Source organism: Taudactylus pleione, unplaced genomic scaffold (assembly GCF_031769625.1).
Source record: "Taudactylus pleione unplaced genomic scaffold, aTauple2 ptg000394l, whole genome shotgun sequence".
In the NCBI taxonomy this organism is placed as follows: Eukaryota; Metazoa; Chordata; class Amphibia; order Anura; family Myobatrachidae; genus Taudactylus; species Taudactylus pleione.
In genome coordinates, this window is record NW_028284795.1 from 806,502 (window position 1) to 820,220 (window position 13,719).

General features: G+C 51.9%; 1 protein-coding gene across 3 annotated transcripts in view; it reads left to right on the forward strand.

Moving 5' to 3' along the window:
- The first annotated feature begins 3,581 nt into the window (after positions 1–3,581).
- ST3GAL2 (ST3 beta-galactoside alpha-2,3-sialyltransferase 2) overlaps positions 3,582–13,719 on the forward strand; it is a 177,993-nt gene continuing 167,855 nt past the window's right edge. Inside the window, exon 1 of one of the 3 annotated variants that reach the window (XM_088446235.1) lies at positions 3,582–3,684. The gene's annotated coding sequence lies outside the window, so the exon portion shown is untranslated. Of the gene's footprint in view, positions 3,699–3,762; positions 3,786–13,719 lie in introns of those variants that run through there. The other 2 variants (XM_088446236.1, XM_088446237.1) reach the window with 2 other exon arrangements.

Consider the following 13,719-nt stretch of genomic DNA (forward strand, 5'->3'; position numbering starts at 1 on the left):
CAGCGTAGTGATCGGTGTATTGATCGGTGTTTGCTTCTCCTGTGTCAGCGTATTGATCGGTGATCGCTTCTCCCGTGTCAGCGTAGTGATCGGTGTAGTGATCGGTGATCGCTTCTCCTGTGTCAGCGTATTGATCGGTGATCGCTTCTCCTGTGTCAGCGCATTGATCGGTGATCGCTTCTCCTGTGTCAGCGTATTGATCGGTGTATTGATCGATGATCGCTTCTCCTGTGTCAGCGTATTGATCGATGTATTGATCGATGATCGCTTCTCCTGTGTCAGCGCATTGATCGGTGATCGCTTCTCCTGTGTCAGCGTATTGATCGGTGTATTGATCGATGATCGCTTCTCCTGTGTCAGCGCATTGATCGGTGATCGCTTCTCCTGTGTCAGCGTATTGATCGGTGATCGCTTCTCCTGTGTCAGAATACTGATCGGTGTATTGATCGGTGATCGCTTTTCCTGTGTCAGCGTATTGATCGGTGATCGCATCTCCTGTGTCAGCGTATTGATCGGTGATCGCAACTCCTGTGTCAGCATATTGATCGGTGTATTGATCGGTGATCGCTTCTCCTGTGTCAGCGTATTGATCGGTGATCGCAACTCCTGTGTCAGCATATTGATCAGTGTATTGATCGGTGATCGCTTCTCCTGTGTCAGCGTATTGATCGGTGATCGCAACTCCTGTGTCAGCATATTGATCGGTGATCGCTTCTCCTGTGTCAGCGTATTGATCGGTGTATTGATCGGTGATCGCATCTCCTGTGTCAGCGTATTGATCGGTGATCGCAACTCCTGTCAGCATATTGATCGGTGATCGCTTCTCCTGTGTCAGCGTATTGATCGGTGATCGCTTCTCCTGTGTCAGCACATTGAACGGTGATCGCATTTCCTGTGTCAGCGTATTGATCGGTGATCGCATCTCCTGTGTCAGCGTATTGATCGGTGATCGCATCTCCTGTGTCAGCGTATTGATCGGTGATCGCTTCTCCTGTCAGCATATTGATCGGTGATCGCTTCTCCTGTGTCAGCGTATTGATTGGTGATCGCATCTCCTGTGTCAGCGTACTGATCAGTGTATTGATCGGTGATCGTTTCTCCTGTGTCAGCGTAATGATCGGTGTATTGATCGGTGATCGCTTCTCCTGTGTCAGCGTATTGATAGGTGATCACATCTCCTGTGTCAGCGTATTGATCGATGTATTGATCGATGATCGCTTCTCCTGTGTCAGCGTATTGATCGGTGATCGCATCTCCTGTGTCAGCGTATTGATCGGTGATCGCATCTCCTGTGTCAGCGTATTGATCGGTGATCGCTTCTCCTGTCAGCATATTGATCGGTGATCGCTTCTCCTGTGTCAGCGTATTGATTGGTGATCGCATCTCCTGTGTCAGCGTATTGATTGGTGATCGCATCTCCTGTGTCAGCGTACTGATCAGTGTATTGATCGGTGATCGCTTCTCCTGTGTCAGCGTAATGATCGGTGTATTGATCGGTGATCGCTTCTCCTGTGTCAGCGTAGTGATCGGTGATCACATCTCCTGTGTCAGCGTATTGATCGATGTATTGATCGATGATCGCTTCTCCTGTGTCAGCGTATTGATCGGTGATCGCTTCTCCTGTGTCAGCATATTGATCAGTGATCGCTTCTCCTGTGTCAGCGTATTGATCGTGATCGCATTTCCTGTGTCAGCGTATTGATCGATGTATTGATCGATGATTGCTTCTCCTGTGTCAGCGTATTGATCGGTGATCGCTTCTCCTGTGTCAGCATATTGATCGGTGATCGCTTCTCCTGTGTCAGCGTACTGATCAGTGTATTGTATGAAAAGAAAGGTACAGTGGACAACTGCGCACAAGGGGGCTGCAAAGAAGGATTGACCGTGGGGGGATTACCAACCCCCAATAGATAAGTCACAAACCAAAAAGATTGGGCAACCCTAAAAGTCTGCGCACTCCTTATAAAGTAGCACACACCATACAGCAAAGAAACCAATACAATACTATCAATATAGTCTTACTGCCCAAAGGGAATGTTCAATGTGATGGACGCAGTTCTAGTTCTTCTTGTATGGAATCTCGCCGAAAATGGAAAAAGAGAACAAACAAGAAGAAAATAATATAGTGTAGTAATTCGTAAAAAGTCTCTCAAATAACACAAATAAGTGGTGATTTCTTCCTCTGAATATGAGCAGAAAGGATGATCGTACCACACTCACGTTCAAAAACTATGACTTCCACATATAAAGGTGTCTTTAAATCAGATGGCCTCGTCACCACTGTGCAGCATACCAATAGTGAAGTTCACCCATGCAAATGGTATAGTATAAAAAAGGCGATGTATTATATTGATCGGTGATTGCATTTCCTGTGTCAGCGTATTGATCGGTGATTGCATTTCCTGTGTCAGCGTATTGATCGGTGATCGCTTCTCCTGTGTCAGCGTATTGATCGGTGATCGCATTTCCTGTGTCAGCGTAGTGATCGCTCATCACTCTCCTGTGTCAGCGTATTGATCGGTGATCGCATTTCCTGTGTCAGCGTAGTGATCGCTCATCACTCTCCTGTGTCAGCGTATTGATCGCTCATCACTCTCCTGTGTCAGCGTATTGATCGGTGATCACTCTCCTGTGTCAGCGTATTGATCGGTGATCACTCTCCTGTGTCATTGTATTGATCGGTGATCACTCTCCTGTGTCAGCGTATTGATCGGTGATCGCATTTCCTGTGTCAGCGTAGTGATCGCTCATCACTCTCCTGTGTCATTGTATTGATCGGTGATCACTCTCCTGTGTCATTGTATTGATCGGTGATCACTTCTCCTGTGTCATTGTATTGATCGGTGATCACTTCTCCTGTGTCATTGTATTGATCGGTGATCACTCTCCTGTGTCATTGTATTGATCGGTGATCACTTCTCCTGTGTCATTGTATTGATCGGTGATCACTCTCCTGTGTCATTGTATTGATCGGTGATCACTCTCCTGTGTCATTGTATTGATCGGTGATCACTTCTCCTGTGTCAGCGTAGTGATCGCTCATCACTCTCCTGTGTCATTGTATTGATCGGTGATCACTTCTCCTGTGTCATTGTATTGATCGGTGATCACTTCTCCTGTGTCATTGTATTGATCGGTGATCACTTCTCCTGTGTCATTGTATTGATCGGTGATCACTTCTCCTGTGTCATTGTATTGATCGGTGATCACTCTCCTCTGTCAGTTTAGTGACCACTATATTCGGATCACCCATCACCATAGTACAGACCTCTCTTGGTGCTCGATGAATGAACCGTAATGCTGCAGAGCCATAGCCTCAGATAGCCCAGTCTCCTCAGCCTCTGGGAGTAGTAGTTCTCTCCCTCCTCTAACACCTTAGTATCCTCGGCGATGACAGCAGATTAGACTCCAATAACCACAATGCCTTGCGCAGGCGAGCTGCGATCACTGTTTGTGGGCATTATGGGAGCTGTGGTCTGTCCCGGTCACGCAGCGCGTTGCCGGAGGCTGCAGCCTGGTGATTGGAAAACTACATTTCCCAGAGGCCTCCGGGCGCCTCACCTCGCTGATGCTCAGATCGCAGGGGGCTGGCTGAGGGGTCTCCGCTCATCGTACGGGGGACGGGGAGAGTCAGGAGGATACGGTGGGGGCTGCCGCGGAGGAAGGAACAAAGGCGGCTTCCAGGTACCGGCCCTGGGGTATGATGTAACGGGATAACGGAGGGATGAAATGGGGGTGGGCTGATGTCAGCGGATATATCAGTGCGGGGCTGTATTCCTCCCCATGTATGTATTATACCCCCCACCCACTGCTCCCTCCTGGGGGCTGTATTCCTCCCCATGTATGTATTATACCCCCCACCCACTGCTCCCTCCTGGGGGCTGTATTCCTCCCCATGTATGTATTATACCCCCTCACCCACTGCTCCCTCCTGGGGGCTGTATTCCTCCCCATGTATGTATTATACCCCCTCACCCACTGCTCCCTCCTGGGGGCTGTATTCCTCCCCATGTATGTATTATACCCCCCACCCACTGCTCCCTCCTGGGGGCTGTATTCCTCCCCATGTATGTATTATACCCCCCACCCACTGCTCCCTCCTGGGGGCTGTATCCGTCCCCATGTATGTATTATACCCCCCACCCACTGCTCCCTCCTGGGGGCTGTATCCCTCCCCATGTATGTATTATACCCCCCACCCACTGCTCCCTCCTGGGGGCTGTATTCCTCCCCATGTATGTATTATACCCCCCACCCACTGCTCCCTCCTGGGGGCTGTATTCCTCCCCATGTATGTATTATACCCCCTCACCCACTGCTCCCTCCTGGGGGCTGTATTCCTCCCCATGTATGTATTATACCCCCTCACCCACTGCTCCCTCCTGGGGGCTGTATTCCTCCCCATGTATGTATTATACCCCCCACCCACTGCTCCCTCCTGGGGGCTGTATTCCTCCCCATGTATGTATTATACCCCCCACCCACTGCTCCCTCCTGGGGGCTGTATTCCTCCCCATGTATGTATTATACCCCCCACCCACTGCTCCCTCCTGGGGGCTGTATCCGTCCCCATGTATGTATTATACCCCCCACCCACTGCTCCCTCCTGGGGGCTGTATCCCTCCCCATGTATGTATTATACCCCCCACCCACTGCTCCCTCCTGGGGGCTGTATTCCTCCCCATGTATGTATTATACCCCCTCACCCACTGCTCCCTCCTGGGGGCTGTATTCCTCCCCATGTATGTATTATACCCCCCACCCACTGCTCCCTCCTGGGGGCTGTATTCCTCCCCATGTATGTATTATACCCCCCACCCACTGCTCCCTCCTGGGGGCTGTATTCCTCCCCATGTATGTATTATACCCCCCACCCACTGCTCCCTCCTGGGGGCTGTATCCGTCCCCATGTATGTATTATACCCCCCACCCACTGCTCCCTCCTGGGGGCTGTATTCCTCCCCATGTATGTATTATACCCCCCACCCACTGCTCCCTCCTGGGGGCTGTATTCCTCCCCATGTATGTATTATACCCCCCCACCCACTGCTCCCTCCTGGGGGCTGCATTCCTCCCCATGTATGTATTATACCCCCCCACCCACTGCTCCCTCCTGGGGGCTGCATTCCTCCCCATGTATGTATTATACCCCCCCACCCACTGCTCCCTCCTGGGGGCTGTATCCGTCCCCATGTATGTATTATACCCCCCCACCCACTGCTCCCTCCTGGCCGCTGTATTCCTCCCCATGTATGTATTATACCCCCCCCACCCACTGATCCCTCCTGGGGGCTGTATCCGTCCCCATGTATGTATTATACCCCCCCACCCACTGCTCCCTCCTGGGGGCTGTATCCGTCCCCATGTATGTATTATACCCCCCCACCCACTGCTCCCTCCTGGGGGCTGTATCCGTCCCCATGTATGTATTATACCCCCCCACCCACTGCTCCCTCCTGGTGGCTGTATTCCTCCCCATGTATGTATTATACCCCCCCACCCACTGCTCCCTCCTGGTGGCTGTATTCCTCCCCATGTATGTATTATACCCCTCCACCCACTGCTCCCTCCTGGGGGCTGTATACCTCCCCATGTATGTATTATACCCCCCCACCCACTGCTCCCTCCTGGGGGCTGTATCCCTCCCCATGTATGTATTATACCCCCTCACCCACTGCTCCCTCCTGGGGGCTATATCCGTCCCCATGTATGTATTATACCCCCCCACCCACTGCTCCCTCCTGGGGGCTGCATTCCTCCCCATGTATGTATTATACCCCCCCACCCACTGCTCCCTCCTGGGGGCTGTATTCCTCCCCATGTATGTATTATACCCCCCCACCCACTGCTCCCTCCTGGGGGCTGTATTCCTCCCCATGTATGTATTATACCCCCCACCCACTGCTCCCTCCTGGGGGCTGTATTCCTCCCCATGTATGTATTATACCCCCCACCCACTGCTCCCTCCTGGGGGCTGTATTCCTCCCCATGTATGTATTATACCCTCCACCCACTGCTCCCTCCTGGGGGCTGTATTCCTCCCCATGTATGTATTATACCCTCCACCCACTGCTCCCTCCTGGGGCTGTATTCCTCCCCATGTATGTATTATACCCTCCACCCACTGCTCCCTCCTGGGGCTGTATTCCTCCCCATGTATGTATTATACCCCCCACCCACTGCTCCCTCCTGGGGGCTGTATTCCTCCCCATGTATGTATTATACCCTCCACCCACTGCTCCCTCCTGGGGGCTGTATTCCTCCCCATGTATGTATTATACCCCTCCACCCACTGCTCCCTCCTGGGGGCTGCATTCCTCCCCATGTATGTATTATACCCCCCCACCCACTGATCCCTCCTGGGGGCTGTATCCGTCCCCATGTATGTATTATACCCCCCCACCCACTGCTCCCTCCTGGCCGCTGTATTCCTCCCCATGTATGTATTATACCCCCCCACCCACTGATCCCTCCTGGGGGCTGTATCCGTCCCCATGTATGTATTATACCCCCCCACCCACTGCTCCCTCCTGGTGGCTGTATCCGTCCCCATGTATGTATTATACCCCCCCACCCACTGCTCCCTCCTGGGGGGCTGTATTCCTCCCCATGTATGTATTATACCCCCCCACCCACTGCTCCCTCCTGGTGGCTGTATTCCTCCCCATGTATGTATTATACCCCCCCACCCACTGCTCCCTCCTGGGGGCTGTATACCTCCCCATGTATGTATTATACCCCCCCACCCACTGCTCCCTCCTGGGGGCTGTATCCCTCTTATACCCCCTCACCCACTGCTCCCTCCTGGGGGCTGTATCCGTCCCCATGTATGTATTATACCCCCCCACCCACTGCTCCCCCCTGGGGGCTGTATTCCGCCCCATGTATGTATTATACCCCCCACCCACTGCTCCCTCCTGGGGGCTGTATTCCTCCCCATGTATGTATGTATTATACCCCCACTCACTGCTCCCTCCTGGTGCTGTATTCCTCCCCATGTATGTATTATACCCCCACTCACTGCCTGCTGCTCCCTCCAGGGGGCTGTATTCCTCCCCATGTATGTATTATACCCCCCACCCTCACTACCTGCTGCTCCCTCCTGGTTCTGTATTCCTCCCCATGTATGTATTATACCCCCCACCCTCACTACCTGCTGCTCCCTCCTAGTGCTGTATTCCTCCCCATGTATGTATTATACCCCCCACCCTCACTGCCTGCTGCTCCCTCCTGGGGGCTGTATCCCCTCCCCATGTATGTATTATACCCCCACCCACTGCCCCCAGTATTCCTCTCCATGTATGTATTATACCCCCACCCACTGCTCCCTCCTGGGGGCTGTATTCCTCCCCATGTATGTATTATACCCCCACTCACTGCTCCCTCCTGGGGGCTGTATTCCTCCCCATGTATGTATTATACCCCCACCCACTGCTCCCTCCTGGGGGCTGTATTCCTCCCCATGTATGTATTATACCCCCACTCACTGCTCCCTCCTGGGGGCTGTATTCCTCCCCATGTATGTATTATACCCCCCACCCTCACTACCTGCTGCTCCCTCCTGGGGGCTGTATTCCTCCCCATGTATGTATTATACCCCCCACCCTCACTGCCTGCTGCTCCCTCCTGGGGCTGTATTCCTCCCCATGTATGTATTATACCCCCCACCCTCACTGCCTGCTGCTCCCTCCTGGTGCTGTATTCCTCCCCATGTATGTATTATACCCCCCACCCTCACTGCCTGCTGCTCCCTCCTGGGCTGTACTCCTCCCCATGTATGTATTATACCCCCCACTCACTGCCTGCTGCTCCCTCCTGGTGCTGTATTCCTCCCCATGTATGTATTATACCCCCCACCCACTGCCTGCTGCTCCCTCCTGGTGCTCTATTCCTCCCCATGTATGTATTATACCCCCCACCCTCACTGCCTGCTGCTCCCTCCTGGGCTGTATTCCTCCCCATGTATGTATTATACCCCCCACTCACTGCCTGCTGCTCCCTCCTGGTGCTGTATTCCTCCCCATGTATGTATTATACCCCCCACCCTCACTGCCTGCTGCTCCCTCCTGGTGCTGTATTCCTCCCCATGTATGTATTATACCCCCCACCCTCACTGCCTGCTGCTCCCTCCTGGTGCTGTATTCCTCCCCATGTATGTATTATACCCCCACTCTCACTGCCTGCTGCTCCCTCCTGGTGCTGTATTCCTCCCCATGTATGTATTATACCCCCCACTCTCACTGCCTGCTGCTCCCTCCTGGTGCTGTATTCCTCCCCATGTATGTATTATACCCCCCACCCTCACTGCCTGCTGCTCCCACCTGGGGCTGTATTCCTCCCCATGTATGTATTGTACCCCCCCACCCTCACTGCCTGCTGCTCCCTCCTGGGTCTGTATTCCTCCCCATGTATGTATTATACCCCCCACCCTCACTGCCTGCTGCTCCCTCCTGGGGGCTGTATTCCTCCCCATGTACAATACTGTGCAAAAGTTTTAGGCAGGTGTGGAAAAAATGCTGCAAAGGTCTTCACTACTGCTGGTGCTGGGGCTGTATGTCCGGCGGTTCAAATCCCAAGACCGGCAGTAGTGAAGACCCCGACAAGGTAAGTATCTAACTATCTTTAACCTTTCTCCCCCCTAACACTAACCCACCTTTAGGGGTGACTAACCCTAACCTCCCCCCTAGTGCCTAAACCTAACCAACCCCCCCCCCTGCTGCTGTCCCCGGCGTAGGTATAATTATAGGCGTCGGGATTTCGACGCCTATCATTAGTCCCGTCGGGATTGCACAGTCGGGAAGCCGGCGGTTGTCATTTCGACCGTCTGCTTCCTGACTGCATCCCCTGCAAAGTAAGGATGCATTCAGAAATAGAAGTGTTAATAGTTTATTTTTTGTCAATTAACAACATGCAAAGTCAATGAACAGAAGATAAATGTAAATCAAATCAATATTTGGTGTGACCGCCCTTTGCGTTCAAAACAGCATCAGTTCTTCTAGGTACACTTGTACACAGTTTTTATAGAAACTGAGCAGGGAGGTTGTTCCAAACATCTTGGAGAACTAAGCACAGATCTTCTGTGGATGTAGCCTGCTCATATCCTTCTGTCTCTCCATGTAATCCCAGACAGACTCTATGATGCTGAGATCAGGGCTCTGTGGATGTAGCTTGCGCATATCCTTCTGTCTCTCCATGTAATCCCAGACAGACTCTATGATGCTGAGATCAGGGCTCTGTGGATGTAGCTTCCTCATATCCTTCTGTCTCTCCATGTAATCCCAGACAGACTCTATGATGCTGAGATCAGGGCTCTGTGTATGTAGCTGGCTCATATCCGTCTGTCCTCTTCATGTAATCCCAGACAGACTCTATGATGGTGAGATCAGGGCTCTGTGTATGTAGGTTGCTCATATCCTTCTGTCTCTTCATGTAATCTCAGACAGACTCTATGATGGTGAGATCAGGGCTCTATGGATGTAGCCTGCTCATATCCTTCTGTCTCTTCATGTAATCCCAGACAGACTCTATGATGCTGAGATCAGGGCTCTGTGGATGTAGCCTGCTCATATCCGTCTGTCTCTTCATGTAATCCCAGACAGACTCTATGATGGTGAGATCAGGGCTCTGTGTATGTAGCTTCCTCATATCCTTCTGTCTCTTCATGTAATCCCAGACAGACTCTATGATGCTGAGATCAGGGCTCTGTGTATGTATCTTGCTCATATCTGTCTGTCTCTCCATGTAATCCCAGACAGACTCTATGATTGTGAGATCAGGGCTCTGTGGATGTAGCTTGCTCATATCTGTCTGTCCTCTCCATGTAATCCCAGACAGACTCTATGATGCTGAGATCAGGGCTCTGTGGATGTAGCTGGCTCATATCCATCTGTCTCTCCATGTAATCCTAGACAGACTGTATGATGGTGAGATCAGGGCTCTGTGTATGTAGCCTGCTCATATCCTTCTGTCTCTCCATGTAATCTCAGACAGGACTCTGTGATGCTGAGATCAGGGCTCTGTGGATGTAGCTTCCTCATATCCTTCTGTCTCTCCATGTAATCCCAGACAGACTCTATGATGCTGAGATCAGGGCTCTGTGGATGTAGCTTGCTCAGATCCTTCTGTCTCTCCATGTAATCCCAGACAGACTGGATGATGGTGAGATCGGGGCTCTGTGGATGTAGCTTGCTCATATCCTTCTGTCTCTCCATGTAATCCCAGACAGACTCTATGATGGTGAGATCAGGGGCTCTGTGGATGTAGCTTGCTCAGATCCTTCTGTCTCTTCATGTAATCCCAGACAGACTGGGTGATGGTGAGATCAGGGCTCTGTGGATGTAGCCTGCTCATATCCTTCTGTCTCTCCATGTAATCCCAGACAGACTCTATGATGGTGGAGATCAGGGCTCTGTGGATGTAGGTTGCTCATATCCGTCTGTCTCTTCATGTAATCCCAGACAGACTCTATGATGCTGAGATCGGGGCTCTGTGGATGTAGCCTGCTCATATCCTTCTGTCTCTTCATGTAATCCCAGACAGACTCTATGATGGTGAGATCAGGGCTCTGTGGATGTAGGTTGCTCATATCCGTCTGTCTCTCCATGTAATCCCAGACAGACTCTATGATGCTGAGATCGGGGCTCTGTGGATGTAGCCTGCTCATATCCTTCTGTCTCCATGTAATCCCAGACAGACTCTATGATGGTGAGATCAGGGCTCTGTGGATGTAGCCTGCTCATATCCTTCTGTCTCTCCATGTAATCCCAGACAGACCTCTATGATGCTGAGATCAGGGCTCTGTGGATGTAGGTTGCTCATATCCGTCTGTCTCTTCATGTAATCCCAGACAGACTGGGTGATGGTGAGATCAGGGCTCTGTGGGGGCCATATCATCACTTCCAGGACTCCTTGTTCTTCTTTACGCTGAAGATAGTTCTTAATGACATTGGCTGTATGTATATATGTGTGCAGGGCCGAAACTTGGATTTTTGTCACCCAGTGCACCTATAGTAATGCCCCCTGTAGTAGTGCCCATATAGGAATGTCCCCTGTAGTAGTGCCCATATGGTAATGCCCCTGTAGTAGTGCCCATATAGGAATGTCCTTTAAGTAATGCCCCTGTAGTAGTGCCCATATGGTTAATACCCCTGTAGTAGTACCCGTATGGTAATTGCCCTGTAGTAGTGCCCCTATGGTAATAGCCCTGTAGTAGTGCCCCTGTAGTGGTGCCCATATTGTAATGCCCCCATAGTAGTGCCTATATAGTAATGCCCCTCTAGTAGTGCCCATATGGTAATCCCCCATAGTACATAGTAGTGCCCATATAGTAATGCCTCTGTAGTAGTGCCCCCCATAGTAGTGCCCCCATAGTAGTGCCCCCATAGTAGTGCCCCCATAGTAGTGCCCCCATAGTAGTGCCCCCATAGTAGTGCCCCCATAGTAGTGCCCCCATAGTAGTGCCCCCATAGTAATGCCCCTGTAGTAGTGCCCCTGCAGTAGTGCCTATATGGTATTTCCCCTGTTGTAGTGCCCATATAGTAATGCCCCTGTAGTAGTGCCCCTATAGTAGTGCCCCCGTAGTAGTGCCCATATAGTAGTGCCCCCGCAGTAGTGCCTATATGGTAATTCCCCTGTAGTAGTGCCCATATAGTAATGCCCCTGTAGTAGTGCCCATATAGTTATGCCCCTGTAGTAGTGCCCGTATAGTTATGCCCCTGTAGTAGTGCCCATATAGTAGTACCCCCGTAGTAGTGCCCCCGTAGTAGTGCCCATATAGCAGTGCCCCCATAGTAATGCCCATATAGTAATGCCCCTGTAGTGCTCATATGGTAATGCCCCTGTAGTAGTGCCCATATGGTAATGCCCCCTGTAGTAGTGCCCATATGGTAATGCCCCCGTAGTAGTGCCCATATGGTAGTGCCCCCGTAGTAGTGCCCATATGGTAGTGCCCCCGTAGTAGTGCCCATATGGTAGTGTCCCCGTAGTAGTGCCCATATGGTAGTGCCCCCGTAGTAGTGCCCATATGGTAATGCCCCCATAGTAGTGCCCATATGGTAATGCCCCCGTAGTAGTGCCCATATGGTAATGCCCATATAGTAATGCCCCATAGTAATTCCACTGTAGTAGTGCCCATATAGTAATAGGGCAGCACAGATGGTGTAATGGTTAGCGTTACTGCCTCACAGCACTGTGGTCGTGGGTTCAGTTCCCACCACGGCCCTAACTGTGTGGAGTTTGTATATTCTCCCTGTGTTTGCGTGGGTTTCCTCCGGGTACTCCGGTTTTCTCCCACACTCCAAAAATATTCTGGTAGGTTAATTGGCTCCCAGCAAAAATTATCCCTAGTATGTATGTGTGTGAGCATGTGATCGGGAATATAGAGTGTAAGCTCCACTGGGGCAGGGACTGATGTGAAAGGCTAAATATTCTCTGTAAAGCGCTGCGGAATATGTGTGCGCTATATAAATAACTGGTAATAAATAATAAAATAAATAAATAATGCCCCTGTAGTAGTGCCCATATAGTAATACCTCTGTAGTGCCCATATAGTAATACCTCTGTAGTGCCCATATAGTAATACCTCTGTAGTGCCGCTTACACACAAAAAACCCCAAACCATTACGTACCATAAACCCCGCTCCTACATCCGCCGCCGTCCTGTCCGCCCGGCTGCTCCCCGGAACTATGGGAGAGACGTCATGACAGCTATGGGGAGAGCCGGAAGCTGGAGTTCAGGAGAGAAGTCCAGTCTCCAGCTACTGCTGCGCTGCAGGGAAGGAGCCGGGCGCCCGCTGGTGGTAACATCTCAGTGGGCGTCCGGCTTGGAGCCCCTCTGCTGCGCTGGGCTTGAGGACACTGGCGGTGGGTGCACCTTCAGCCCCCCCCAGTTGCGTCCCTGATGTGTGTGTTTAATAATCAGATAGCTCAGATGAGGGGAGGAGCTTCATACGTATATAAGGAGCTCATGATACTGAGATCACTCATTCTCTCTGCATGTAAGCTGGAGGTCACGTCACTCACCAGTGCTCTATGTAAGTAACTAGCAGGAGTCCTCACTTTAGGCTATTATATGTGTGTGTGTGTGTATATATATATATATCTATATCTCAGTGACGTGTGGTGAGGTAAATGGCTGGGGAGGCACTGGCAGTGACGTGCGGTGAGGTAAATGGCTGGGGAGGCACTGGCAGTGACGTGCGGTGAGGTAAATGGCTGGGGAGGCACTGGCAGTGACATGCGGTGAGGTAAATGGCTGGGGAGGCACTGGCAGTGAGGTGCGGTGAGGTAAATGGCTGGGGAGGCACTGGCAGTGAGGTGCGGTGAGGTAAATGGCTGGGGAGGCACTGGCAGTGAGGTGCGGTGAGGTAAATGGCTGGGGAGGCACTGGCAGTAACGTGCTGTGAGGTAAATGGCTGGGGAGGCACTGGCAGTGACGTGTGGTGAGGTAAATGGCTGGGGAGGCACTGGCAGTGAGGTGCGGTGAGGTAAATGGCTGGGGAGGCACTGGCAGTGACGTGCGGTGAGGTAAATGGCTGGGGAGGCACTGGCAGTGAGGTGCGGTGAGGTAAATGGCTGGGGAGGCACTGGCAGTGAGGTGCGGTGAGGTAAATGGCTGGGGAGGCACTGACTGTGACGTGCGGTGAGGTAAATGGCTGGGGAGGCACTGGCAGTGACGTGCTGTGAGGTAAATGGCTGGGGAGGCACTGGCAGTGACGTGCT